The 27489-nt window shown below is 42.7% G+C and overlaps 17 non-coding genes across 17 annotated transcripts; all 17 read right to left on the bottom strand.

The window, feature by feature from the left end:
* Window positions 1-184: 184 nt before the first annotated feature.
* TRNAL-UAA (transfer RNA leucine (anticodon UAA)) lies at window positions 185-267 on the bottom strand. The gene has a single exon. It is a non-coding gene; the product is annotated as a tRNA-Leu (tRNA).
* Window positions 268-880: 613 nt separating this feature from the next.
* Window positions 881-963, bottom strand: TRNAL-UAA (transfer RNA leucine (anticodon UAA)). The gene has a single exon. It is a non-coding gene; the product is annotated as a tRNA-Leu (tRNA).
* Window positions 964-1575: 612 nt separating this feature from the next.
* TRNAL-UAA (transfer RNA leucine (anticodon UAA)) lies at window positions 1576-1658 on the bottom strand. Its single transcript has one exon. It is a non-coding gene; the product is annotated as a tRNA-Leu (tRNA).
* Window positions 1659-2669: 1011 nt separating this feature from the next.
* TRNAL-UAA (transfer RNA leucine (anticodon UAA)) lies at window positions 2670-2752 on the bottom strand. The gene has a single exon. It is a non-coding gene; the product is annotated as a tRNA-Leu (tRNA).
* Window positions 2753-3365: 613 nt separating this feature from the next.
* TRNAL-UAA (transfer RNA leucine (anticodon UAA)) lies at window positions 3366-3448 on the bottom strand. Its single transcript has one exon. It is a non-coding gene; the product is annotated as a tRNA-Leu (tRNA).
* Window positions 3449-4061: 613 nt separating this feature from the next.
* Window positions 4062-4144, bottom strand: TRNAL-UAA (transfer RNA leucine (anticodon UAA)). Its single transcript has one exon. It is a non-coding gene; the product is annotated as a tRNA-Leu (tRNA).
* Window positions 4145-4757: 613 nt separating this feature from the next.
* Window positions 4758-4840, bottom strand: TRNAL-UAA (transfer RNA leucine (anticodon UAA)). The gene has a single exon. It is a non-coding gene; the product is annotated as a tRNA-Leu (tRNA).
* Window positions 4841-5452: 612 nt separating this feature from the next.
* Window positions 5453-5535, bottom strand: TRNAL-UAA (transfer RNA leucine (anticodon UAA)). The gene has a single exon. It is a non-coding gene; the product is annotated as a tRNA-Leu (tRNA).
* A 613-nt stretch (window positions 5536-6148) lies between these two features.
* On the bottom strand, window positions 6149-6231 carry TRNAL-UAA (transfer RNA leucine (anticodon UAA)). Its single transcript has one exon. It is a non-coding gene; the product is annotated as a tRNA-Leu (tRNA).
* A 613-nt stretch (window positions 6232-6844) lies between these two features.
* On the bottom strand, window positions 6845-6927 carry TRNAL-UAA (transfer RNA leucine (anticodon UAA)). The gene has a single exon. It is a non-coding gene; the product is annotated as a tRNA-Leu (tRNA).
* Window positions 6928-7539: 612 nt separating this feature from the next.
* TRNAL-UAA (transfer RNA leucine (anticodon UAA)) lies at window positions 7540-7622 on the bottom strand. Its single transcript has one exon. It is a non-coding gene; the product is annotated as a tRNA-Leu (tRNA).
* Window positions 7623-8234: 612 nt separating this feature from the next.
* Window positions 8235-8317, bottom strand: TRNAL-UAA (transfer RNA leucine (anticodon UAA)). Its single transcript has one exon. It is a non-coding gene; the product is annotated as a tRNA-Leu (tRNA).
* A 613-nt stretch (window positions 8318-8930) lies between these two features.
* On the bottom strand, window positions 8931-9013 carry TRNAL-UAA (transfer RNA leucine (anticodon UAA)). Its single transcript has one exon. It is a non-coding gene; the product is annotated as a tRNA-Leu (tRNA).
* Window positions 9014-9626: 613 nt separating this feature from the next.
* On the bottom strand, window positions 9627-9709 carry TRNAL-UAA (transfer RNA leucine (anticodon UAA)). The gene has a single exon. It is a non-coding gene; the product is annotated as a tRNA-Leu (tRNA).
* Window positions 9710-10322: 613 nt separating this feature from the next.
* Window positions 10323-10405, bottom strand: TRNAL-UAA (transfer RNA leucine (anticodon UAA)). The gene has a single exon. It is a non-coding gene; the product is annotated as a tRNA-Leu (tRNA).
* Window positions 10406-11017: 612 nt separating this feature from the next.
* On the bottom strand, window positions 11018-11100 carry TRNAL-UAA (transfer RNA leucine (anticodon UAA)). Its single transcript has one exon. It is a non-coding gene; the product is annotated as a tRNA-Leu (tRNA).
* Window positions 11101-25334: 14234 nt separating this feature from the next.
* On the bottom strand, window positions 25335-25417 carry TRNAL-UAA (transfer RNA leucine (anticodon UAA)). The gene has a single exon. It is a non-coding gene; the product is annotated as a tRNA-Leu (tRNA).
* Between the last annotated feature and the right edge of the window lie 2072 nt (window positions 25418-27489).

The raw sequence follows: 27489 nt of genomic DNA, 5'->3' as shown, positions 1-27489 counted from the left end.
TAGTTTTTTGACCTTCTAAGCTCAAATGTGTACAAATATGGTGATATTACTTTAAGCAGATGATGGTGACTTCTTGCTTTGACCAGGTGTATTTGTTGGTAGCCTAGATTTTAATCTTATGTGGTGTTTTTTTCAAACATATATTGTAAGAGGGCCTTCAATTGCTGCAATCACTATAAATGTTTACCAGGAGTGGGGTGCGAACCCACGTGGATATTCATCCATTGGATCTTAAGTCCAACGCCTTAACCACTCGGCCATCCTGGTACTGGTGGGATAAACCATATCCGAGAACCGTGAAAGGAGTGCTGATTTTCACAGTTGATCTTGCCAATTCAGGAGTGCCGTTAACTGTCTCAGGTGAGTCTACATTCACAAAAGGGATTTGCTCTGAGGAGTGTTTTATTTTTCTTGATGGGATTACAAAGAGAGTTTATCTTTCTCCATGGAATTACAAAATTCCAACATAGACATTGAGCCCTAATGACGGTTGCTGTCAGCTATTTACCACTGACAAGAAAGGAGTGATGAGTAGGGACTGTATTTTTATATCCCCTTTATCTATCTCCCATACTGAATTTCTGGGAGAGAACATAGTTAGGCTCCAAACTTTTGCTATTTTTTTAATGTGTACAAAGTGGTCCTTCTTAGCGCTGGAAAGAAATCTTGGTGATACCAAGTAACAGGGTTTTGCTATAGTTTTTTGACCTTCTAAGCTCAAATGTGTACAAATATGGTGATATTACTTTAAGCAGATGATGGTGACTTCTTGCTTTGACCAGGTGCATTTGTTGGTAGCCTAGATTTTAATCTTATGTGGTGTTTTTTTCAAACATGTATTGTAAGAGGGCCTTCAATTGCTGCAATCACTATAAATGTTTACCAGGAGTGGGGTTCGAACCCACGTGGATATTCATCCATTGGATCTTAAGTCCAACGCCTTAACCACTCGGCCATCCTGGTACTGGTGGGATAAACCATATCCGAGAACCGTGAAAGGAGTGCTGATTTTCACAGTTGATCTTGCCAATTCAGGAGTGCCGTTAACTGTCTCAGGTGAGTCTACATTCACAAAAGGGATTTGCTCTGAGGAGTGTTTTATTTTTCTTGTAGGGATTACAAAGAGAGTTTATCTTTCTCCATGGAATTACAAAATTCCAACATAGACTTTGAGCCCTAATGACGGTTGCTGTCAGCTATTTACCACTGACGAGAAAGGAGTGATGAGTAGGGACTGTATTTTTATATCCCCTTTATCTATCTCCCATACTGAATTTCTGGGAGAGAACATAGTTAGGCTCCGAACTTTTGCTATTTTTTAATGTGTACAAAGTGGCCCTTCTTAGCACTGGAAGGAAACCTTGGTGATACCAAGTAACAGGGTTTTGCTATAGTTTTTTTTCCTTCTAAGCTCAAATGTGTACAAATATGGTGATATTACTTTAAGCAGATGATGGTGACTTCTTGCTTTGACCAGGTGTATTCGTTGGTAGCCTAGATTTTAATCTTATGTGGTGTTTTTTTCAAACATATATTGTAAGAGGGCCTTCAATTGCTGCAATCACTATAAATGTTTACCAGGAGTGGGGTTCGAACCCACGTGGATATTCATCCATTGGATCTTAAGTCCAACGCCTTAACCACTCGGCCATCCTGGTACTGGTGGGATAAACCATATCCGAGAACCGTGAAAGGAGTGCTGATTTTCACAGTTGATCTTGCCAATTCAGGAGTGCCGTTAACTGTCTCAGGTGAGTCTACATTCACAAAAGGGATTTGCTCTGAGGAGTGTTTTATTTTTCTTGATGGGATTACAAAGAGAGTTTATCTTTCTCCATGGAATTACAAAATTCCAACATAGACATTGAGCCCTAATGACGGTTGCTGTCAGCTATTTACCACTGACAAGAAAGGAGTGATGAGTAGGGACTGTATTTTTATATCCCCTTTATCTATCTCCCATACTGAATTTCTGGGAGAGAACATAGTTAGGCTCCAAACTTTTGCTATTTTTTTAATGTGTACAAAGTGGCCCTTCTTAGCGCTGGAAAGAAATCTTGGAAAATAAACCATATCCGAGAACCGTGAAAGGAGTGCTGATTTTCACAGTTGATCTTGCCAATTCATGAGTGCCATTAACTGTCTCAGGTGATTCTACATTCACAAAAGGGATTTGCTCTGAGGAGTGTTTTATTTTTCTTGATGGGATTACAAAGAGAGTTTTTCTTTCTCCATGGAATTACAAAATTCCAACATAGACATTGAGCCCTAATGACGGTTGCTGTCTGCTATTTACCACTGACAAGAAAGGAGTGATGAGTAGGGACTGTATTTTTATATCCCCTTTATCTATCTCCCATACTGAATTTCTGGGAGAGAACATAGTTAGGCTCCAAACTTTTGCTATTTTTTTTAATGTGTACAAAGTGGCCCTTCTTAGCACTGGAAGGAAATCTTGGTGATACCAAGTAACAGGGTTTTGCTATAGTTTTTTGACCTTCTAAGCTCAAATGTGTACAAATATGGTGATATTACTTTAAGCAGATGATGGTGACTTCTTGCTTTGACCAGGTGTATTTGTTGGTAGCCTAGATTTTAATCTTATGTGGTGTTTTTTTCAAGCATATATTGTAAGAGGGCCTTCAATTGCTGCAATCACTATAAATGTTTACCAGGAGTGGGTTTCGAACCCACGTGGATATTCATCCATTGGATCTTAAGTCCAACGCCTTAACCACTCGGCCATCCTGGTACTGGTGGGATAAACCATATCCGAGAACCGTGAAAGGAGTGCTGATTTTCACAGTTGATCTTGCCAATTCAGGAGTGCCGTTAACTGTCTCAGGTGAGTCTACATTCACAAAAGGGATTTGCTCTGAGGAGTGTTTTATTTTTCTTGATGGGATTACAAAGAGAGTTTATCTTTCTCCATGGAATTACAAAATTCCAACATAGACATTGAGCCCTAATGACGGTTGCTGTCAGCTATTTACCACTGACAAGAAAGGAGTGATGAGTAGGGACTGTATTGTTATATCCTCTTTATCTATCTCCCATACTGAATTTCTGGGAGAGAACATAGTTAGGCTCCAAACTTTTGCTATTTTTTTAATGTGTACAAAGTGGCCCTTCTTAGCGCTGGAAAGAAATCTTGGTGATACCAAGTAACAGGGTTTTGCTATAGTTTTTTGACCTTCTAAGCTCAAATGTGTACAAATATGGTGATATTACTTTAAGCAGATGATGGTGACTTCTTGCTTTGACCAGGTGCATTTGATGGTAGCCTAGATTTTAATCTTATGTGGTGTTTTTTTCAAACATGTATTGTAAGAGGGCCTTCAATTGCTGCAATCACTATAAATGTTTACCAGGAGTGGGGTTCGAACCCACGTGGATATTCATCCATTGGATCTTAAGTCCAACGCCTTAACCACTCGGCCATCCTGGTACTGGTGGGATAAACCATATCCGAGAACCGTGAAAGGAGTGCTGATTTTCACAGTTGATCTTGCCAATTCAGGAGTGCCATTAACTGTCTCAGGTGATTCTACATTCACAAAAGGGATTTGCTCTGAGGAGTGTTTTATTTTTCTTGATGGGATTACAAAGAGAGTTTTTCTTTCTCCATGGAATTACAAAATTCCAACATAGACATTGAGCCCTAATGACGGTTGCTGTCTGCTATTTACCACTGACAAGAAAGGAGTGATGAGTAGGGATTGTATTTTTATATCCCCTTTATCTATCTCCCATACTGAATTTCTGGGAGAGAACATAGTTAGGCTCCAAACTTTTGCTATTTTTTTAATGTGTACAAAGTGGCCCTTCTTAGCGCTGGAAAGAAATCTTGGTGATACCAAGTAACAGGGTTTTGCTATAGTTTTTTGACCTTCTAAGCTCAAATGTGTACAAATATGGTGATATTACTTTAAGCAGATGATGGTGACTTCTTGCTTTGACCAGGTGTATTTGTTGGTAGCCTAGATTTTAATCTTATGAGGTGTTTTTTTCAAACATATATTGTAAGAGGGCCTTCAATTGCTGCAATCACTATAAATGTTTACCAGGAGTGGGGTTCGAACCCACGTGGATATTCATCCATTGGATCTTAAGTCCAACGCCTTAACCACTCGGCCATCCTGGTACTGGTGGGATAAACCCTATCCGAGAACCGTGAAAGGAGTGCTGATTTTCACAGTTGATCTTGCCAATTCAGGAGTGCCATTAACTGTCTCAGGTGATTCTACATTCACAAAAGGGATTTGCTCTGAGGAGTGTTTTATTTTTCTTGATGGGATTACAAAGAGAGTTTTTCTTTCTCCATGGAATTACAAAATTCCAACATAGACATTGAGCCCTAATGACGGTTGCTGTCTGCTATTTACCACTGACAAGAAAGGAGTGATGAGTAGGGATTGTATTTTTATATCCCCTTTATCTATCTCCCATACTGAATTTCTGGGAGAGAACATAGTTAGGCTCCAAACTTTTGCTATTTTTTTAATGTGTACAAAGTGGCCCTTCTTAGCACTGGAAGGAAATCTTGGTGATACCAAGTAACAGGGTTTTGCTATAGTTTTTTGACCTTCTAAGCTCAAATGTGTACAAATATGGTGATATTACTTTAAGCAGATGATGGTGACTTCTTGCTTTGACCAGGTGCATTTGTTGGTAGCCTAGATTTTAATCTTATGTGGTGTTTTTTTCAAACATGTATTGTAAGAGGGCCTTCAATTGCTGCAATCACTATAAATGTTTACCAGGAGTGGGGTTCGAACCCACGTGGATATTCATCCATTGGATCTTAAGTCCAACGCCTTAACCACTCGGCCATCCTGGTACTGGTGGGATAAACCATATCCGAGAACCGTGAAAGGAGTGCTGATTTTCACAGTTGATCTTGCCAATTCAGGAGTGCCGTTAACTGTCTCAGGTGAGTCTACATTCACAAAAGGGATTTGCTCTGAGGAGTGTTTTATTTTTCTTGATGGGATTACAAAGAGAGTTTATCTTTCTCCATGGAATTACAAAATTCCAACATAGACTTTGAGCCCTAATGATGGTTGCTGTCAGCTATTTACCACTGACGAGAAAGGAGTGATGAGTAGGGACTGTATTTTTATATCCCCTTTATCTATCTCCCATACTGAATTTCTGGGAGAGAACATAGTTAGGCTCCGAACTTTTGCTATTTTTTAATGTGTACAAAGTGGCCCTTCTTAGCACTGGAAGGAAACCTTGGTGATACCAAGTAACAGGGTTTTGCTATAGTTTTTTTTCCTTCTAAGCTCAAATGTGTACAAATATGGTGATATTACTTTAAGCAGATGATGGTGACTTCTTGCTTTGACCAGGTGTATTCGTTGGTAGCCTAGATTTTAATCTTATGTGGTGTTTTTTTCAAACATATATTGTAAGAGGGCCTTCAATTGCTGCAATCACTATAAATGTTTACCAGGAGTGGGTTTCGAACCCACGTGGATATTCATCCATTGGATCTTAAGTCCAACGCCTTAACCACTCGGCCATCCTGGTACTGGTGGGATAAACCATATCCGAGAACCGTGAAAGGAGTGCTGATTTTCACAGTTGATCTTGCCAATTCAGGAGTGCCGTTAACTGTCTCAGGTGAGTCTACATTCACAAAAGGGATTTGCTCTGAGGAGTGTTTTATTTTTCTTGATGGGATTACAAAGAGAGTTTATCTTTCTCCATGGAATTACAAAATTCCAACATAGACATTGAGCCCTAATGACGGTTGCTGTCAGCTATTTACCACTGACAAGAAAGGAGTGATGAGTAGGGACTGTATTTTTATATCCCCTTTATCTATCTCCCATACTGAATTTCTGGGAGAGAACATAGTTAGGCTCCAAACTTTTGCTATTTTTTTAATGTGTACAAAGTGGCCCTTCTTAGCGCTGGAAAGAAATCTTGGTGATACCAAGTAACAGGGTTTTGCTATAGTTTTTTGACCTTCTAAGCTCAAATGTGTACAAATATGGTGATATTACTTTAAGCAGATGATGGTGACTTCTTGCTTTGACCAGGTGTATTTGTTGCTAGCCTAGATTTTAATCTTATGAGGTGTTTTTTTCAAACATATATTGTAAGAGGGCCTTCAATTGCTGCAATCACTATAAATGTTTACCAGGAGTGGGGTTCGAACCCACGTGGATATTCATCCATTGGATCTTAAGTCCAACACCTTAACCACTCGGCCATCCTGGTACTGGTGGGATAAACCATATCCGAGAACCGTGAAAGGAGTGCTGATTTTCACAGTTGATCTTGCCAATTCATGAGTGCCATTAACTGTCTCAGGTGATTCTACATTCACAAAAGGGATTTGCTCTGAGGAGTGTTTTATTTTTCTTGATGGGATTACAAAGAGAGTTTTTCTTTCTCCATGGAATTACAAAATTCCAACATAGACATTGAGCCCTAATGACGGTTGCTGTCTGCTATTTACCACTGACAAGAAAGGAGTGATGAGTAGGGATTGTATTTTTATATCCCCTTTATCTATCTCCCATACTGAATTTCTGGGAGAGAACATAGTTAGGCTCCAAACTTTTGCTATTTTTTTAATGTGTACAAAGTGGCCCTTCTTAGCGCTGGAAAGAAATCTTGGTGATACCAAGTAACAGGGTTTTGCTATAGTTTTTTGACCTTCTAAGCTCAAATGTGTACAAATATGGTGATATTACTTTAAGCAGATGATGGTGACTTCTTGCTTTGACCAGGTGTATTTGTTGGTAGCCTAGATTTTAATCTTATGAGGTGTTTTTTTCAAACATATATTGTAAGAGGGCCTTCAATTGCTGCAATCACTATAAATGTTTACCAGGAGTGGGGTTCGAGCCCACGTGGATATTCATCCATTGGATCTTAAGTCCAACGCCTTAACCACTCGGCCATCCTGGTACTGGTGGGTAAACCCTATCCGAGAACCGTGAAAGGAGTGCTGATTTTCACAGTTGATCTTGCCAATTCAGGAGTGCCATTAACTGTCTCAGGTGATTCTACATTCACAAAAGGGATTTGCTCTGAGGAGTGTTTTATTTTTCTTGATGGGATTACAAAGAGAGTTTTTCTTTCTCCATGGAATTACAAAATTCCAACATAGACATTGAGCCCTAATGACAGTTGCTGTCTGCTATTTACCACTGACAAGAAAGGAGTGATGAGTAGGGATTGTATTTTTATATCCCCTTTATCTATCTCCCATACTGAATTTCTGGGAGAGAACATAGTTAGGCTCCAAACTTTTGCTATTTTTTTAATGTGTACAAAGTGGCCCTTCTTAGCACTGGAAGGAAATCTTGGTGATACCAAGTAACAGGGTTTTGCTATAGTTTTTTGACCTTCTAAGCTCAAATGTGTACAAATATGGTGATATTACTTTAAGCAGATGATGGTGACTTCTTGCTTTGACCAGGTGCATTTGTTGGTAGCCTAGATTTTAATCTTATGTGGTGTTTTTTTCAAACATGTATTGTAAGAGGGCCTTCAATTGCTGCAATCACTATAAATGTTTACCAGGAGTGGGGTTCGAACCCACGTGGATATTCATCCATTGGATCTTAAGTCCAACGCCTTAACCACTCGGCCATCCTGGTACTGGTGGGATAAACCATATCCGAGAACCGTGAAAGGAGTGCTGATTTTCACAGTTGATCTTGCCAATTCAGGAGTGCCGTTAACTGTCTCAGGTGAGTCTACATTCACAAAAGGGATTTGCTCTGAGGAGTGTTTTATTTTTCTTGATGGGATTACAAAGAGAGTTTATCTTTCTCCATGGAATTACAAAATTCCAACATAGACTTTGAGCCCTAATGACGGTTGCTGTCAGCTATTTACCACTGACGAGAAAGGAGTGATGAGTAGGGACTGTATTTTTATATCCCCTTTATCTATCTCCCATACTGAATTTCTGGGAGAGAACATAGTTAGGCTCCGAACTTTTGCTATTTTTTAATGTGTACAAAGTGGCCCTTCTTAGCACTGGAAGGAAACCTTGGTGATACCAAGTAACAGGGTTTTGCTATAGTTTTTTTTCCTTCTAAGCTCAAATGTGTACAAATATGGTGATATTACTTTAAGCAGATGATGGTGACTTCTTGCTTTGACCAGGTGTATTCGTTGGTAGCCTAGATTTTAATCTTATGTGGTGTTTTTTTCAAACATATATTGTAAGAGGGCCTTCAATTGCTGCAATCACTATAAATGTTTACCAGGAGTGGGTTTCGAACCCACGTGGATATTCATCCATTGGATCTTAAGTCTAACGCCTTAACCACTCGGCCATCCTGGTACTGGTGGGATAAACCATATCCGAGAACCGTGAAAGGAGTGCTGATTTTCACAGTTGATCTTGCCAATTCAGGAGTGCCGTTAACTGTCTCAGGTGAGTCTACATTCACAAAAGGGATTTGCTCTGAGGAGTGTTTTATTTTTCTTGATGGGATTACAAAGAGAGTTTATCTTTCTCCATGGAATTACAAAATTCCAACATAGACATTGAGCCCTAATGACGGTTGCTGTCAGCTATTTACCACTGACAAGAAAGGAGTGATGAGTAGGGACTGTATTTTTATATCCCCTTTATCTATCTCCCATACTGAATTTCTGGGAGAGAACATAGTTAGGCTCCAAACTTTTGCTATTTTTTTAATGTGTACAAAGTGGCCCTTCTTAGCGCTGGAAAGAAATCTTGGTGATACCAAGTAACAGGGTTTTGCTATAGTTTTTTGACCTTCTAAGCTCAAATGTGTACAAATATGGTGATATTACTTTAAGCAGATGATGGTGACTTCTTGCTTTGACCAGGTGTATTTGTTGCTAGCCTAGATTTTAATCTTATGAGGTGTTTTTTTCAAACATATATTGTAAGAGGGCCTTCAATTGCTGCAATCACTATAAATGTTTACCAGGAGTGGGGTTCGAGCCCACGTGGATATTCATCCATTGGATCTTAAGTCCAACGCCTTAACCACTCGGCCATCCTGGTACTGGTGGGATAAACCATATCCGAGAACCGTGAAAGGAGTGCTGATTTTCACAGTTGATCTTGCCAATTCAGGAGTGCCGTTAACTGTCTCAGGTGAGTCTACATTCACAAAAGGGATTTGCTCTGAGGAGTGTTTTATTTTTCTTGATGGGATTACAAAGAGAGTTTATCTTTCTCCATGGAATTACAAAATTCCAACATAGACATTGAGCCCTAATGACGGTTGCTGTCAGCTATTTACCACTGACAAGAAAGCAGTGATGAGTAGGGACTGTATTTTTATATCCCCTTTATCTATCTCCCATACTGAATTTCTGGGAGAGAACATAGTTAGGCTCCAAACTTTTGCTATTTTTTTAATGTGTACAAAGTGGCCCTTCTTAGCGCTGGAAAGAAATCTTGGTGATACCAAGTAACAGGGTTTTGCTATAGTTTTTTGACCTTCTAAGCTCAAATGTGTACAAATATGGTGATATTACTTTAAGCAGATGATGGTGACTTCTTGCTTTGACCAGGTGTATTTGTTGGTAGCCTAGATTTTAATCTTATGAGGTGTTTTTTTCAAACATATATTGTAAGAGGGCCTTCAATTGCTGCAATCACTATAAATGTTTACCAGGAGTGGGGTTCGAACCCACGTGGATATTCATCCATTGGATCTTAAGTCCAACGCCTTAACCACTCGGCCATCCTGGTACTGGTGGGATAAACCATATCCGAGAACCGTGAAAGGAGTGCTGATTTTCACAGTTGATCTTGCCAATTCATGAGTGCCATTAACTGTCTCAGGTGATTCTACATTCACAAAATGGATTTGCTCTGAGGAGTGTTTTATTTTTCTTGATGGGATTACAAAGAGAGTTTTTCTTTCTCCATGGAATTACAAAATTCCAACATAGACATTGAGCCCTAATGACGGTTGCTGTCTGCTATTTACCACTGACAAGAAAGGAGTGATGAGTAGGGACTGTATTTTTATATCCCCTTTATCTATCTCCCATACTGAATTTCTGGGAGAGAACATAGTTAGGCTCCAAACTTTTGCTATTTTTTTAATGTGTACAAAGTGGCCCTTCTTAGCACTGGAAGGAAATCTTGGTGATACCAAGTAACAGGGTTTTGCTATAGTTTTTTGACCTTCTAAGCTCAAATGTGTACAAATATGGTGATATTACTTTAAGCAGATGATGGTGACTTCTTGCTTTGACCAGGTGTATTTGTTGGTGGCCTAGATTTTAATCTTATGTGGTGTTTTTTTCAAACATATATTGTAAGAGGGCCTTCAATTGCTGCAATCACTATAAATGTTTATCAGGAGTGGGGTTCGAACCCACGTGGATATTCATCCATTGGATCTTAAGTCCAACGCCTTAACCACTCGGCCATCCTGGTACTGGTGGGATAAACCATATCCGAGAACCGTGAAAGGAGTGCTGATTTTCACAGTTGATCTTGCCAATTCAGGAGTGCCGTTAACTGTCTCAGGTGAGTCTACATTCACAAAAGGGATTTGCTCTGAGGAGTGTTTTATTTTTCTTGATGGGATTACAAAGAGAGTTTATCTTTCTCCATGGAATTACAAAATTCCAACATAGACTTTGAGCCCTAATGACGGTTGCTGTCAGCTATTTACCACTGACGAGAAAGGAGTGATGAGTAGGGACTGTATTTTTATATCCCCTTTATCTATCTCCCATACTGAATTTCTGGGAGAGAACATAGTTAGGCTCCGAACTTTTGCTATTTTTTAATGTGTACAAAGTGGCCCTTCTTAGCACTGGAAAGAAATCTTGGTGATACCAAGTAACAGGGTTTTGCTATAGTTTTTTGACCTTCTAAGCTCAAATGTGTACAAATATGGTGATATTACTTTAAGCAGATGATGGTGACTTCTTGCTTTGACCAGGTGTATTTGTTGGTAGCCTAGATTTTAATCTTATGTGGTGTTTTTTTCAAACATATATTGTAAGAGGGCCTTCAATTGCTGCAAACACTATAAATGTTTACCAGGAGTAGGGTTCGAACCCACGTGGATATTCATCCATTGGATCTTAAGTCCAACGCCTTAACCAATCGGCCATCCTGGTACTGGCAGGATAAACCATATCCGAGAACCGTGAAAGGAGTGCTGATTTTCACAGTTGATCTCGCCAATTCAGGAGTGCCGTTAACTGTCTCAGGTGAGTCTTAATTCACAAAAGGGATTTGCTCTGAGGAGTGTTTTATTTTTCTTGATGGGATTACAAAGAGAGTTTATCTTTCTCCATGGAATTACAAAATTCCAACATAGACTTTGAGCCCTAATGACAGTTGCTGTCAGCTATTTACCACTGACAAGAAAGGAGTGATGAGTAGGGACTGTATTTTTATATCCCCTTTATCTATCTCCCATACTGAATTTCTGGGAGAGAACATCGTTAGCCTCCGAACTCTTGTTATTTTTTAATGTGTACAAAGTGGCCCTTCTTAGCACTGGAAGGAAATCTTGGTGATACCAAGTAACAGGGTTTTGCTATAGTTTTTTGACCTTCTAAGCTCAAATGTGTACAAAAATGGTGATATTACTTTAAGCAGATGATGGTGACTTATTGCTTTGACCAGGTGTATTTGTTGGTAGCCTAGATTTTTTCTTTCAATAGATTTTTATTGAAATAACAATGAAATACATAACAACAGCAGATCTGTGCTCAAAGTGATAGCTGACAACAATGAGTTTCACATAGATAGAGAACAAAGCATAAGGTTTGCTAAAACAAGTCTAGTATAGTTGAGATGACTAAGGTAGGCATACAAACTGGTATACAAAGAGTATCACGAGAGATATCTGCAGGGGTACATAGCAACACTTGGGATTAAGAACCCATAATACTAGCAGCTAAACAGTAGTGGAAAACCACTCGTGTCCGACACCCCAAATGGGATCACACTGTGTCAGAAACCTGAAGGTTCAGACCCAAAAAAAAAAAACAAAGAAAAAAGAATACCATAAGCCTGCAAATAACCTATCAACTGGTCTAGGTAGGAAAAAGACAAAAAAAAAACCCTTTGCCTAAGCGAGTGAAAATAACTCGTATCAGGAAATTAAAGAGCTGTTTGAGCTAAAGAAAGGCAATTGCCCTGAGAAAGTCATGTAACACATTTAGCATGGTAATGTTGTACTCTTATAGAGTATAGAAACCCAATGTTGAACCTAGATACGGTAGCAAAGAGAGCACTAGATATAGAAAAACAGTAAAGAGAAAGAAAAGATGAAGAATAGAGAGGAAAAGGAAAAGTAGAGATAGTAAGGAACAGTTGAGATAGAAGAAACTATCGAAATGGACCGCTCTCACCTGGCTCACGAACGTTGCTCAGGAGAATGAAGACATTTGGTGGTGTATCTGATCCACGATCCCATGTCGCTGAGTGTTTATCTACCTTGTCAAGGAAGATGCTCACTATCTTTTCTTGAACCATGATCCATGATATTTTCCTTTTTACCAATCCCAAGGAAACAGTGGGCTGCTTCCAGGCCCTGGCAATGGTAAGTTTGGTACCAATGAGAATAAATCTAATGAGATGTTGTGTTAATTTTGGAACACCCTGTAGAGGGAAATTTAGAAGGGCTATTTGAGGCGTTTTGTGGATAGGCAAGGTTGTGATCTTCCGGATAATATGGAATACCTTATTCCATAGATTTCTAATTTTGGGGCACTCCCACCAAATGTGTACCATCGAGCCAATGTGACCACATTCGCGGAAACAGAGGGGAGAAGCGTGTGGGTATATTTTGGCTAGTCTCAGAGGAACCATATACCACCTCATAAGAACCTTTAAGTTAGCTTCAATAAGAGTTGTATTGAGTAAGCCTTTAGCTGCCACACGAGTTGCCATGTGCCAATCGCCTAAAGACCATTGCTGCTGGAGATCATTTTCCCATTCCCGCATAAAAAGCGTTTTAGATTCTGTTTGGGCAAGCGCACGATAAATCACAGAAATCCCCCCTCTCTGCTCCATGGCCTGGCCACCCCAAAGTTCATATTCAGTAATTGAGAGAGGAGAGCCTGAGGACAATCCTAGAGATTTGAGGAAATGAGAGATTTGTTGGAATCTGAATTTTTCCGAGACTGGCATGTGCAGTTTCCTCAGACAATGACTTAGAGAAAAAGGACCCGAGGGGGAGACTAGGTGGCCAATCCTATAAATGCCCTTATCGAGCCACCAACGAAATGCCTTAATGTCCTGGCCCGGAGGAAATAGAGGGTTCCTAAAAACGTGAGAGAGGGGCTTCCAGTTGGAGGTAATATGTGGATTTGCTTTCAAGGAGTCCCAGAGAGCAATTGAGTGCGAGAGTGTAGGTGCTAGTATGGCTGGTCTGATCTTAGGTGCACACCAAAGAAGATAGTCAAGTGTAAAGTTGGGAACTGCCTGTCTTTCCATATTTACCCAATCCGGGTGAGCGATTTTTAAATAAACCGTAGATAATTGGGAGAGTTGTGCCGCCTTATAATACCAGAGAATGTTGGGGACTCCAAGACCCCCTTGATTTTTCATACGGAACATAGTTTCCTTCGATAGTCTGTGGCTTTTGGATCCCCAAATACATTTCATAATTCTGGCCTGAAAGATACGGATACGATCCTTAGGTACCAGGATAGGTAGAGACCGAAAAAGATACAGGATACGTGGGAGAAGAGTCATTTTAACTGAATTCACCCTACCTATCCAAGATAATTTAAGTGAGTCCCAAAAGACGAGATCTTCCTCCAATTTGCGAAAAGTCGAGGGAAAGTTAGCATTGTATAATCTGTCAATGGAGGCCGTCAGGTGTATTCCTAAGTAAGGGAGGGAAGAGTCTGACCATGTGAACTTGAAGCTAGATTTTAGTCGGGAGACAAGTGATAATGGAAGGTTAATGTTAAGCGCAGAGGATTTCGCATAATTGACCTTAAGGCCCGAGAGTTCACCAAAATCATTGAGAAGTTTGCAGAGAACTGGGAGCGATGTGGTAGGATGAGTAATAAAAAGCAGAACGTCATCCGCAAACAAGGCACATTTATGAGTTTGAGGGCCACACCGGACACCTGTAATGTCTGGGTTCGCTCTAATCGCTACTGCCAGAGTCTCAATGATCATGGCAAAGAGCAGGGGCGATAAGGGGCATCCTTGTCTCGTGCCCCTGAGAATCGGGAAAGGGCTGGAATAGTAACCCTGCATCTTAATTTGGGCTTCTGGGTTTGAGTAGAGAGCGTGAATGATATTCATAAATGACTTACCAAATCCCCATCTTTCCAGGGTAGAAAACAGGAAAGACCAGGAAACCGAGTCAAACGCTTTCATAAGATCAAGAGAAAGGAGACAACCCTGTTGGGGGGGTCCCCCATCCCACTTCGAACCCAGGAGCGAAATTACGTCCACTGCCCTCCTAATCTGATCCGGTCCCTGTCTTCCCGGGATAAAGCCCACTTGGTCAGCATGAATATAAAGACTGATGAAGTTAGAGAGTCGGTTAGCTAGGAGTTTCGTTAGGATTTTAAGATCATTATTTATCAAGGATATCGGTCTATAATTAGCAACACAACTGGGATCTTTTCCCGGTTTAGGTATGACCGTAACGAAAGCTGAGTTCAGGGCTTTATCCAGGGAAGAACCAGACCGGAGGTGATTAAAGAAGCGTGCTAAGTAAGGGGCTAAGACCTGAGAAAAGTGTTTATAGTAATGAACAGAGAACCCATCCGGCCCAGGAGCGGAGTTGGTCTTTAGATTTTTGATGACCCCTTCTATTTCCTCAGCCGAAATAGGCGCATCCATTTCATCCCTATGGCGACCTTTTAAATTAGGTATTTGTATCGATTGTAGAAAAGAATGGACATCACCAGGAGATGAGCAGTCAACCTTGCTACCGTAAAGAGAGAGATAAAAGTCGTGGAAAGCGGCCAAAATTTTACGGGGATTCTGAGAGGGAGACCCGTCTTTCAATCTTATCTTGGGAAGAGAAAACAGTCTGGTTTTGGGGGTTAGTCTTTTAGCAAGTAATGTGCCTAATCTGTTACTTTGATGATAGAAGCGTCCCCCTTCCCATCTGAGATCTTTTTCCGCTACAGCTGTTAGTGCAAGGTTTAGATTGGTGCGGGTAGCATTAAGCTGGTCAGCAGTGAGTTTAGAGGGATGAGCTTTATTTAATTTGCTTAAGGAGGAGAATTCCCTCTCAAGCCTGTCTATGTCTAATTTGCGAGCCTTGCGAAGTCTAGAGGAGATTTGAATAAAGGTACCCCTAATGGTGGCCTTATGAGCCGCCCAGAGCGACGAAGGGGAGATGTCGTCCACATCATTGAGGTGGAAATAATCCTGTATGTGTTTCTCTATCTCAGTCACATGAACCGGGTTACTAAGTATGGAAGCATTCAGTCGCCAATGAAATCCCGATCGTGGGAGTGAGCCACCCTGGAGAGAGAGAAGAACTGCGGAGTGATCCGACAAAGCAGAGTGTTTAATAATTGCCCTTTGAACCAGCGGAATATGTTGTTGGAGGACAAAAAAGTGATCAATTCTAGCGAAGGTTTGGTGAGGACTAGAATAATGAGTATATTCCCGAGTTCTAGGATTAAGTTCCCTCCATATATCAACTAGACCATAATGAAACAGTTGTCTAGCAACTTTCAGACTCTGCTTGGTCGGACGGACCCTGTCCTTTCCTGGGGGACGTGATTTGTCAACACCACAGTCGAACGCAAGGTTAGAGTCCCCACCATAAATGACAATACCTTCTGTTATTGGGGCTAGGGTATTGAACATGGATTGAAAAAATTTCGCTTGTCCTTTATTCGGTGCATAGTAGGAAATAAGAGAATAAATTTGATCATCTATGAGAACCTTAACAAGTAGGAATCTGCCTCCAGGGTCTCTAAAAATGGAGACTTCCGAAAACTGAACCCCACGTGCAAAGAAAATACCCACCCCTTTCGTTTTATTGTCAGCGTTGGCTAAGAAAAATTTGGGAAATTTGGCATGAATGAAAGATGGTTGGTACGATTTAGGGAAGTGTGTTTCTTGAAGGAATAAGATATCAATTTTTTGGCCGTAATATTGTTGGAAATTTTTTTTATGTTTGACCGGGGAATTAAGGCCTTGGGCGTTATGAGAAGCTAGGCGTAGTGAAGTGCTATTACTGGGGGGATTAACCATGGAGCAGAGAGGTACCGAAGGCAGGAAATCTCTGTAAGCCTACCTTCGCGCTATATGCCAGATGCGAGTTCCAGAGAATCCATGAGATCCACCAAGCGTCATTTCGCGTGTCACAGGTGAGGGGGTCCATTTCTAGAGCTGCAAAAAGGGAAGAAGAGAAGGGGTAAAGAGAGAGAGAATAAAAAGAAGAGATAAAAATAAAAGAAAAACAGTGGATCCGAGACGGAGGAAAGGACAGAATCCCTCCGCCCGAAGCCACCAACCACATAGTCCCCCCAAAGGAGGAATGTCCCATCCTAGGTAAGAACACTCCACTAGGGAATCTCTCACCCAGGATAGAGTGAGTGCGCAGGAGGTACGCCCCAACCCCCACAACACCAATGAATAAGCATGCATTAAAATAGAGAAAAACCGAACACCAATAATCAACTTTTTAAATATTAAAGACCAAATAATGCAAATTAAAGGCCTGAGATAAGGCCTGCACTAAGGTGTAATAATGTCCAATGGGCAAAAACCCCAAAAAAATAAAAAAATTTCAAAAAGTTTTCAACTGGCCCTGAGGCCCATGGTCAGAGTGAACTCTGCCCAAAAAATCGTATGACAAAAACAGGAACCCGGTAGAGGAGAGTCTCAAAATCATGTAGGAAGTCCATCCTTTGCTTTCTTGTGCTTGGGCGAGACCCAGAGGGAGGTGAGCGGGCTAGATGGTGGTGGTCGCTTGGACATCCCAGAAGAGGAGGTCTGCATGGGTGAAGGAGGATCCGTGGGAATAAGACCCAGCTTTCGTAGCAAATGTTCCCCATCCTGCAGTGAAGAGAAGCGATAAGGTTTACCATTAAAGTCAAATTTCAGACCAAACGGGAACATCCACCAGTATTTGATATTCTTCTGCGTCAGGATCGTTAGCAAGGGCTTGAGGGAACGCCGCTTTTGAATGGTGGAGGGAGAGATATCTGCGTAAATTTGTATTTGATGACCCATTAACTGAATTTGAGGCGAAGACCGGGCCCTCTTCATAACCTCTTCCTTAACGCTGAAGTAGTGCGGTTTGACTACAATATCGCGCGGGAGTCCATCCTTGCGGGGAGGGCCCAGAGCTCTATGTGCACGGTCTAATTCCAATCTGTGTGATCTTATGTCAGGTATAAGGGACTTGATAAGAGAATGCACTGCTTCATGCACATCAGTGACGGACTCAGGTAGTCCTCTGACGCGAAAGTTCAGTCTGCGCGATCTATTTTCCAAATCATCAATTTTGGCGTACTCCCCTTCGAGTTGCTCATGTAATTCTTGAAATCGATCAGTATTCTGGTTCACCCGGTCAACTGTGGCGTCCAATTTGAGTTCAATATGTTCAATTCGGTTCCCCAGCATATGAAGATCAGCTTTGATATCAGAAGTGATTACAGATGCAGTCTGTGCTAGCCCTCTGTCAAGCATTTCAGCAAATTTAGAAAAGAGCACTGACATGTCCTGTGCCTGAGGAGACTGGGATGGCTGAGGGATGAGCAGGGCTGCCTCCTTGTAAGATAAAGTATTCTGAATCCTGCCTGTGTGTTCCCCTCCAGGGGAAAGCCCCTGAATTTCCTCCAGCGTCTGATTAAGCAGGGAGACAGTGGTAGCAGGGGATAAAGGCCCTCCCTGGGATAAGTGTGAGAGACCCTCTCCGCATACCTCCTCATGCAGTCTGTCACGCCAGGGAGATGAGCCTGAGGAGCCTGTGTGAGCCTCGTGAGGCGGCCGCTCCGCCGCCATCTTGGATTTTTCGGCCGCTCCCGGGATTCCCTCAAAACGGGAGTTTAAACTCCTTCTGACGGCCCCCCCCGTACATTAAAAGTGCCCCCGTGTCAGCGGGCACCTCCGCAGGTAATTTGGTCCCGATCTGCTGCGGTGTTCGGCCGCTAAGTGTGCGGGCTGGCTGGGGTGGTGCGGAGCCCTGTGTTCAAGCGTCCATCACAGGGCGCCGCGCATGCGCACTCCGGTAGCCTAGATTTTAATCTTATGTGGTGTTTTTTTTCAAACATATATTGTAAGAGGGCCTTCAATTGCTGCAATCACTATAAATGTTTACCAGGAGTGGGGTTCGAACCCACGTGGATATTCATCTATTGGAATCCATTAAGTCCAATGCCTTAACCACTCTGCCATCCTGGTACTGGTGGGATAAACCATGTCCGAGAACCGTGAAAGGAGTGTTGATTTTCACAGTTGATCTCGCCAATTCAGGAGGGCCGTTAACTGTCTCAGGTGAGTCTACATTCACAAAAGGGATTTGCTCTGAGGAGTGTTTTATTTTTCTTGATGGGATTACAAAGAGAGTTTATCTTTCTCCATGGAATTACAAAATTCCAACATAGACTTTGAGCCCTAATGACGGTTGCTGTCAGCTATTTACCACTGACAAGAAAGGAGTGATGAGTAGGGACTGTATTTTTATATCCCCTTTATCTATCTCCCATACTGAATTTCTAGGAGAGAATATCGTTAGGCTCCGAACTTTTGCTATTTTTTTAATGTGTACAAAGTGGCCCTTCTTAGCACTGGAAGGAAATCTTGGTGATACCAAGTAACAGGGTTTTGCTATAGTTTTTTGACCTTCTAAGCTCAAATGTGTACAAATATGGTGATATTACTTTAAGCAGATGATGGTGACTTCTTGCTTTGATCAGGTGTACTTGTTGATAGCCTAGATTTTAATCTTATGTGGTGTTTTTTTCAAACATATATTGTAAGAGGGCCTTCAATTGCTGCAATCACTATAAATGTTTACCATGAGTGGGGTTCGAACCCACGTGGATATTCATCCATTGGATGTTAAGTACAACGCCTTAACTACTCAGCCATACTGGTAGGATAAAACGTATATGAGAACCGTGAAAGGAATGCTGATTTCAAAGTTGATCTCACCAATTCAGGAGGGTCGTTAACTGTCTCAGGTGAGTCTACATTCACAAAAGGGATTTGCTCTGAGGAGTGTTTTTATTTTTCTTGATGGGATTACAAAGCCCCAAATTAGACTTTGAGCCCCAATGATGAATTAACCACTCAACCATGTTTCTCACTATGTGGCAAAGGACATCTGAGGTAACAATCATGATTTTCACACTGGAGGAAACTGGTGCAGGTTGACTTTTATCCTTTCCATGATTATTCTACCATTAAGCACAGAGATTTGATCTAAGGAGTGTTTATCTTTCTCCATGGAATTACAAAATTCCAACATAGACTTTGAGCCCTAATGACGGTTGCTGTCAGCTATTTACCAATGACAAGAGTGATGAGTAGGGACTGTATTTTTATATCCCCTTTATCTATCTCCCATACTGAATTTCTGGCAGAGAACATTGTTAGGCTCCGAACTTTTGCTATTTTTTAATGTGAACAAAGTTGGCCTTCTTAGCACTGGAAGGAAATCTTGGTGATACCAAGTAACAGGGTTTTGCTATAGTTTTTTTTTTTTTTTTGACATTGAAGTTTATTGAATTTTTCATGTTACAGAAAAGGAAAAGGGCATATAACAAAACAAGGTGAAGGAAAAACAAAAAACAAAACAAAAGCAATTCGTAAGAACAGAAACGGTTACATTAGCACACACTGCTGCACAGATCAAACCTTATCAAGCATGAGAATACGAACTCAGCTTGAACACTGAAACAGTCAGAAAAAAAAAAAAAACGAGGAGTCAGCATAACCTAAAACCTCCGGTATTTAGCACTCCAGATACTCCAGGTTGCATCAAATTGCTCACATTTTAATGCATTTATTGCTAATGCTCGCTCAAGGGTGTAGTGTTGATGAACTACTCTGGTCAGGTCTGTAATGTTAATAGTCAAGGCAGTTTTCCAATGTTGTAGAACCAAGGATCTCACTGCCAAGAGAATGTTAGAGACTACCGTCCTCATGTTGTATGGAAACCCCTCAATATCCAAATGTAGGTAAAGCTGGGTTGGGAGGAGTATTGATACCAGTGAGGGATGTTATGAGTTGGAATACTTGGTTCCAAAAGCTTACTAGATTGGGGCACTCCCAAAACATATGGAGTAAGTGTCCTGGCTGTCCGCAGTTCCTCCTGCATAGTTTCGAAGTGTGTGGAAGTCTACAAGGGGTGTGTTGCCATCTATTAATGATTCTAATGGTCATGGCCCAGTAACTGACAGAGCGTGAGGCTTTTTGGATTTCACGAAAAGCTGTCGTCCATTGGTCATCTGGGAATGCATTCCCCAAGTCAGCTTCCCATGCATTGATCCGTTTTGTCTTCGTGAAGGACTTCTTGTCCTGCAGAAGAGCATAAAAGATCGATATGCCTTTGTTCGTCGAAATCTCGCGGGTAAGGAAGTGCCACGCAGTGGATGGTATTTTAATTGTTGGGAGAGGGTTTTGTTTCAGAAAGTGTGCAACTCAGATACACGTGAAAAGATGATAACTGGGGAGACCATATTTTTCCATTATCTGATCACCAGTGAGGGTTTTGTCATTGAGGCATAAGTCTTGGATGTTATGGATACCATATCTAGGGAACTGTTTTAGAGACAGCATCGGGATTCTGGCTTCGAGTAAGTCTAGAGGAAATTGATACTCGATAGTATGGAGGATGTTGTGATTCTGGTTTAGGAAGAACCTCCATGCTTTCAGGGAGGTTTGTATGGTAGGGGAGGTGGTACGTATAACCCAGGGCTTCCATATGTCTCCCATGAGTAGTGCTACAAGGTCAGGAATCAGGGCCATGGCTTGTTCCAGCTCAACCCATAATGGTGTGTTGGTGGTTCTAAACCACTGTCGGAGTTGGTCCAGTCTAGTGGACCACATGTAGTCATAAATGTCTATTAGCCCCGCCCCTCCTACACGCCTGTGAGGAATTAGGTTGTGGGGGAGCAGCGTGCCTTCTTTTCTTTCCACAGGAATCTCCACAGAAGAGTGGAGATAGCTTTAAGAAAGTGAGTTGGAATGTGGATTGGTATGGTCCTAAACATGTACAGTATATGAGAAAGCACAAGCATCTTACACGCAGCTAATTTGCCCATCCATGCGAGTTCAGTCTTGGCTATGTGTTTAAGGGTCTCTTCAACCTTATCAAGTAATGGCCTAAAGTTTGAGGTGACCATTGTGTTTATGGATTTGGTTATTGTGATACCTAGGTACGGTATACCATCCTCCTTCCATTTGTATGGGAGGTCATGTTGAAGTTGGTCTCTTATACGTTTGTCCATTCCCAAGTCCAAAATCAATGATTTGGCAAAGTTGACCTTATAATATGAGATCTCTCCAAAATTTTGTAGAATTTCATGAATTAACGGTAGGGACTGGGATGGATTTGTTAGCATCAGGATGACCTCATCTGCGAACAAATTAACAACATGGTTGCGAGAACCTAATTTGAAGCCAGAGACGTCAACTCTTGATCTAATGGCCTTCGCCAGGGGTTCTATCATAATGTTAAAGATAGTAGGGGATAAAGGGCACCCCTGGCAGGTGCCATTCGAGATACAGAAAGTATTGGACAGCATACCGGCGGTCAATACTTGGGCGGATGGACAAGAGTACAAGGCCAGCACTGCATTGGATATAGGGCCATGAAAACCAAACTTATGGATCACCTCTTTCATATAACTCCATTCCACTCTGTCAAACGCCTTCTCTGCATCTATGGAGAGCAGCAGAGAAGGCGTTTTGGACATTTCAGCAGAATGAACGATATTAACAATTCGTCTTGTCGCATCAGAAGTCTGTCTCCCCCTTATGAAACCCATCTGGTCGCTTTGAATTAAAGATGGTATGTATTCCTCTAGAGGTTTGGCCAACAGCTTGGCGTAGATCTTAATGTCTGTATTAAGTAAAGAAATAGGTCTAAAGTTACTTGGGGTGGTGGGGCCTTCCCTGGTTTGGGGATGGTGGTTAATATTCGTTGGAGAACCCATCAGGGCCAGGGGATTTCCCATATGGAAGCGTGGCAATAATAGATTCTATTTCAGGGATAGTAAATGGGGAGTTCAAGGAAGCAAGTTGTGGTTCTGAAAGCAGTGGGAGATTCAAATCTTTTAAGAAATGTTGTATTTTAGGTATGGTAGGCTGTATGGTATGTGGGTCTGTATTAAGGTTGTACAGTTCGCTGTAATATTGTGAGAATTGGTTTGCAATGTCATGAGGGTTAAGGATTTTGTGATAGAATATGGGGTGTATTAAATGTGAGATTCTGGTTTTGGTGCGGATTGTCTTAATCCTATTGGCAAGGTATTTACCTGCTCTATTCGCGTTGGTGTCGGAAATCAGTTGTAGACGACGGAAGTATATGTCATACTTTTGGGAGAGGTGCTCCCTTAGCTTCTATCTAAGTGCAGAGAGCTGTTTAGTTACCTGTTGTGAGGGCGACGCCATGTTCAGCAACTCTAAATTATGAATGTCAGCTGTAATAGAGTCAAGGGTCGCTGTGTATCGCTTCTTTGCTCTAGCTCCTAGCTGGATTAGGACACCTCTTACAAATGCCTTGTGGGCATTCCGGAGTGTAAAAGGACTCTCTACAGATTGATCATTATCATGGAAATAGTCCTGCAAATGTTGAGAAATCAATTTCTTAGTGCTAGGGTCCTGCAATAATCTAACATTACTGCGCCAGATAGGTGGGGAGGAGGAGACACCCTTCTCATGGATGGATAATGAGATAACAGCGTGGTCCGCCACGTAATGTCATAAATGCTTGCAGAGGAGACATCCTGTAAAGTTAATTTATCAGTTAAAAACATGTCGATTCTTGAGTAAGAGCCATATCTATGTGAAAAAAAGGTATAGGTTCTCTTGTTACCATGTAAGCATCTCCACACGTCATATAGTTCTGCAGCATGGATGATTCTGTTCATATATGTTTTGCCATTCTGGCTGGTAGTAGAGGTGTCCAATTTGGGATCAACAATCAGGTTGAAATACCCACCTATAATAAGACTCCCATATTGGATGGATTTCACTTTGTGGAGCAGTCTGCTGAGGAATCTGACCTGGTGGGTATTAAGGGCATATACCGACACAATGGTGTAGGGTTTAGAGTTAATGTCCCCTTGAATGATGATATAACGACCATTTTCAGCTATCCAGGAATTTTTGAGGGTGAAGGAGACGGTATCACGAATTGCCAGGAGAACAGCACCCTTTTTTTTATCCAGATTGGGTGCCAGGAATATATGTGGATAATTCCTGTGTGTGCAGTGGGGATGGTTGTTTAGTTGGAAGTGAGTTTCTTGCACACACAGGATATCGGCCTTCAGCTTTTGGCCTTCGGACCATAGAGAATGTCTTTTGGCAGGGTGGTTGAGACCCCTGGCGTTAATGGACACACAGGTGATGGTCATTTAGCAAAAGTAAGGGGTATTGTGAAGGACCGTACTCACTGTGTCTTCTGAGGGATGTTGGGAACAACTTGTCTCCATGAGGCTGGTTCATGACGTACTGCCAGGATTTATTTGGATATGTTTTAGTAGGAGGTATCTGGTGGAGGTATGCAGGACCGGTGCTAAGTAGGTAGGAACTGTAAACGTAGTAATAAGCAAAAACAAATAAAACGTTAAGAAAAGAATCTTGATATCAATTCAAGTGCAGACGTAGCTGCATAGGTAACATGTTTCAGGGGAAAAAACAAGGGATGCAAGGTAATGGTAGAGCCCTTGTGTCTGAGGAGAGAACCGGATAGTCTATGATGTGGTTCATGTGGTTCCATCGGTGACTTTTTTGGTAGCTCGTTTGCGGGAGACCACTTGCCACTCATCAGGAGCGGAGCCAAGCTGTGTGACTTGAGGCTGGAGAAGGCCTTGCTGGGGTATTATGCCCCATTGTCGCAGAATTGTGATCCCCTCTGCCAAGGTAGAGATTATATGAGTGGCCCCTTCATGGGAGATGGACAATTTTCCCGGGTATCGCCATTTATGTGGAATATTATGGTTTCTTAAAGCCTTTGTTATAGTGGCTAAGTTGCAGTGCTGTTGGAGGGTATGCTGTGACAGATCAGGAAGGAGAAACAGCTCTGCGTATTGTGGGTGTTTCAGTTTTGTGGGACACAATCAAAATTTGTTCTTTGACATGGTAGTAGTGCATCTTTAGCAACACATCCCTAGGAGAGCTATCAGGGAGGAATGCAGGTTTGGGGATCCTGTGAATCCTATCAATTGTTAAGTCCTGAGGGGATAGCGTAGATAGAATGGTGGAGAATAGTGTGTGCACATACTGCAGCAGTTGGGTCGAAGGTATGGCCTCGGGTATGCCTCTAATTTTTATGTTACACCTCCTGGATCGGTCCTCGAGGTCGGCCACCTTGTTTCTCAACCAGTCGATTTCTTCTCCATGCGACTTGTGGGCCTCTACTAAAGTATTGAAGGAGGTATTGTATTCTCCCATTTTACCTTCCACCTGATCTACTCTGTTACCCAGAGCTAAAACTTCTTTATGGCAGTAAGTGAGTTCAGCAGTGATATCTGCTTGTATGGAGGCCTTGAGGGACAACAGCATCTCCTTTAAGACCGTATCAGAGACCGGCCGGTCCGAGGTGGGATAGGCCGCAATGGGGTCAGGGTTATGTGTCTGTGGAGCGAGGCCTATAGCGGGGGACCCGCTTGCCTCCATGTCGCGGCCTTCCGGTGAGGAGATCCTCTGTTTCTGTTTGACCGGGCTCCTTGTGGATGGACTGGCTGTCCCTAATGATGTTTCGCTGAGAGGGGCAGCTCGGGGATGGAGCTGGTGATTGAGAGGGGCCTGATCGAGGTTTATGCGCAGAGCGATCCTCTCGTGCTCCGGCGCCATTTTGAGGAGGTCCACGCGCTCCGAAGAAGTTCGGGAGTTTCCGCGGTATTTACAGTTGTTTTTTGTTCTTCGGCATGTCTTCGGCTATATAGCGAGTGAGGCGGATCTGTCGTTAGTCACTAATGGACGTGCGGGTGGTCGGTTCTCTCCGACGGCTGAGCGGAGCACTCTACTCACACCCCCCGGTTTTGCTATAGTTTTTTGACCTTCTAAGCTCAAATGTGTACAAATATGATGATATTACTTTAAGCGGATGATGGTGATTTCTTGCTTTGACCAGGTGTATTTGTTGGTAGCCTAGATTTTAATCTTATGTGGTGTTTTTTTCAAACATCTTGTAAGAGGGCCTTCAATTGCTGCAATCACTATAAATGTTTATCAGGAGTGGGGTTCGAACCCACATGGATATTCATCCATTGGATCTTAAGTCCAACACCTTAACCACTCAGCCATCCTGGTACTGGTGGGATAAACCATGTCCGAGAACCGTGAAAGGAGTGCTGATTTTCACAGTTGATCTCGCCAATTCAGGAGGGCCATTAACTGTCTCAGGTGAGTCTACATTCACAAAAGGGATTTGCTCTGAGGAGTGTCTTAGTTTTCTTGATGGGATTACAAAGCTCCAAGTTAGACTTTGGGCCCCAATGATGACTTAACCACTCAACCATGCTTCTCACTATGTGGCAAAGGACATCTGAGGTAACAATCATGATTTTCACACTGGAGGAGACTGGTGCAGGTTGACTTTTATCCTTTCCATGATGATTCTACCATTAAGCACAGAGATTTGATCTAAGGAGTGTTTATCTTTCTCCATGGAATTACAAAATTCCAACATAGACTTTGAGCCCTAATGACGGTTGCTGTCAGCTGTTTACCACTGACAAGAAAGGAGTGATGAGTAGGGACTGTATTTTTATAGTGTGTGAGAAGGGAGAGATCAACAGCTGCAGCGGTCTCAAGTAAAAAAAAAAAATGTAAAAAAAGGAAAAAAAGTGCCATCCGCCCCAGTGCCATCCGCCCCAGTGCCATCCTCCCCCAGTGCCATCCACCCCAGTGCCATCCTCGCCCAGTGCCATCAGCCCCAGTGCCATCCTCTGCAGTGCCATGCTCCCCAGTACCATCCTCGCCCAGTGCCATCCTCCCCAGAGCCATCTGCCCCCAGTGCCACCTGCCCCCAGTGCCACCTGTTAGTGCTATCTGTTCCCAGTGCCACCTGTTGTCAGTGCCATTTGTCCCCAGTGCCATCTGTCATCAGTGCCACGTATAAGTGCCATCTGTCATCAGTGCCACGTGTTATCAGTGCCACATAGTGCCATCTGTCATCAGTGCCACATATTAGTGCCATCTGTCATCAGTGCCACATATCAGTGGCATCTGTCATCAGTGCCACCTGTCAGTGTCACGTGCCATCTGTTGTCAGTTTCACATGTCTTCAATGCCACTTATCAGTGCCATTTGTCATCAGTTTCACGCGTCATCGGTGCCACGTATTAGTGCCATCTGTCATCTGTGCCACGTATTAGTGCCAAGTATTAGTGCCATCTGTCATCAGTGCCACTTATTAGTGCCATCTGCCATCAGTGCCACGTATAAGTGCCATCTGTCATCAGTGTCACATATTAGTGCCATCTGTCATCAGTGCCACGTGTCATCAGTGCCACTTATAAGTGTCATCAGTGCCACGTATCAGTGCCATCTCTCATCAGTGCCATGTGCCATTGTCCTGGTGCTCCAGGGCCTTCAAAAGTGTAATAGGTAGTCAACAAGCAGTGGCGTAACTAGAACCTTCAGGGCCCCGATGCAAGAAACCATGAAGGGCCCCCCTGAACCCCAGCCAGGGCCCTTCCCTCCGAGTCTGGCGGTGGAACTCCAGGGTGTGGTCACAGGTATGACCTTTGTGAGCCCTGTAGTTCCACCACTGGTATCAGTTGTTTTTTTTAATTATTTTTTTTAACATTTTTAGGTGCCCCATTGGGGGATTGGCCCTAGGCAGGATGGGGTCCCCATCCCCAGAAGAGATGAGGTCCTTTTCTCCAGGGCAGATGAAATTACTGCCCCCAGGTGAGAAGGGGTCCCTGTCCCCAGGGGGAGATGGAGGGGGTATGTAATGGTGTGTGGGGGATGGGGTCCTCTCACTCACCATGACCAAGCTGTAGGCCGCGCACTCATCCATGTTGGCCTGGGCTCTATCCAGTGTGCTGGACAGGCAATCAGCATATCTCCCAGAAAGACCTTTCATCATCTGTGTATGACGGGGGAGGAGGGGGGCTGGCAAACAAGCCTGCAGTGTCCTCCGGGGGGCTCTCATAGGGCTGCACTGCATCTGTGTGCTTAAAGTTTGTTTACCCGGGAGAAGTATGCAGTGCAGTGTGGGCCGGACTCAGGGGGGGTCGGGACTCTGGCTGGGGAGAACAGACATCGGACTGAGTGGCAATGCATGGAGCAGGAGAGGGGTACTCTGAGGAGCCGGCTGAGGACACAGGTCATGCGGGGAATGCACAACTAAAGACAAGCCAGTGCGATAGTCG

This window comes from Lithobates pipiens, unplaced genomic scaffold, assembly GCF_037356315.1.
Source record: "Lithobates pipiens isolate NorthernLeopardFrog02 unplaced genomic scaffold, aLitPip1_a1.2 Scaffold_18, whole genome shotgun sequence".
Lineage (NCBI taxonomy): Eukaryota > Metazoa > Chordata > Amphibia > Anura > Ranidae > Lithobates > Lithobates pipiens.
The sequence above is the reverse complement of the archived record's forward strand: the minus strand, read 5'-3'. Positions and strand labels throughout refer to the sequence as shown.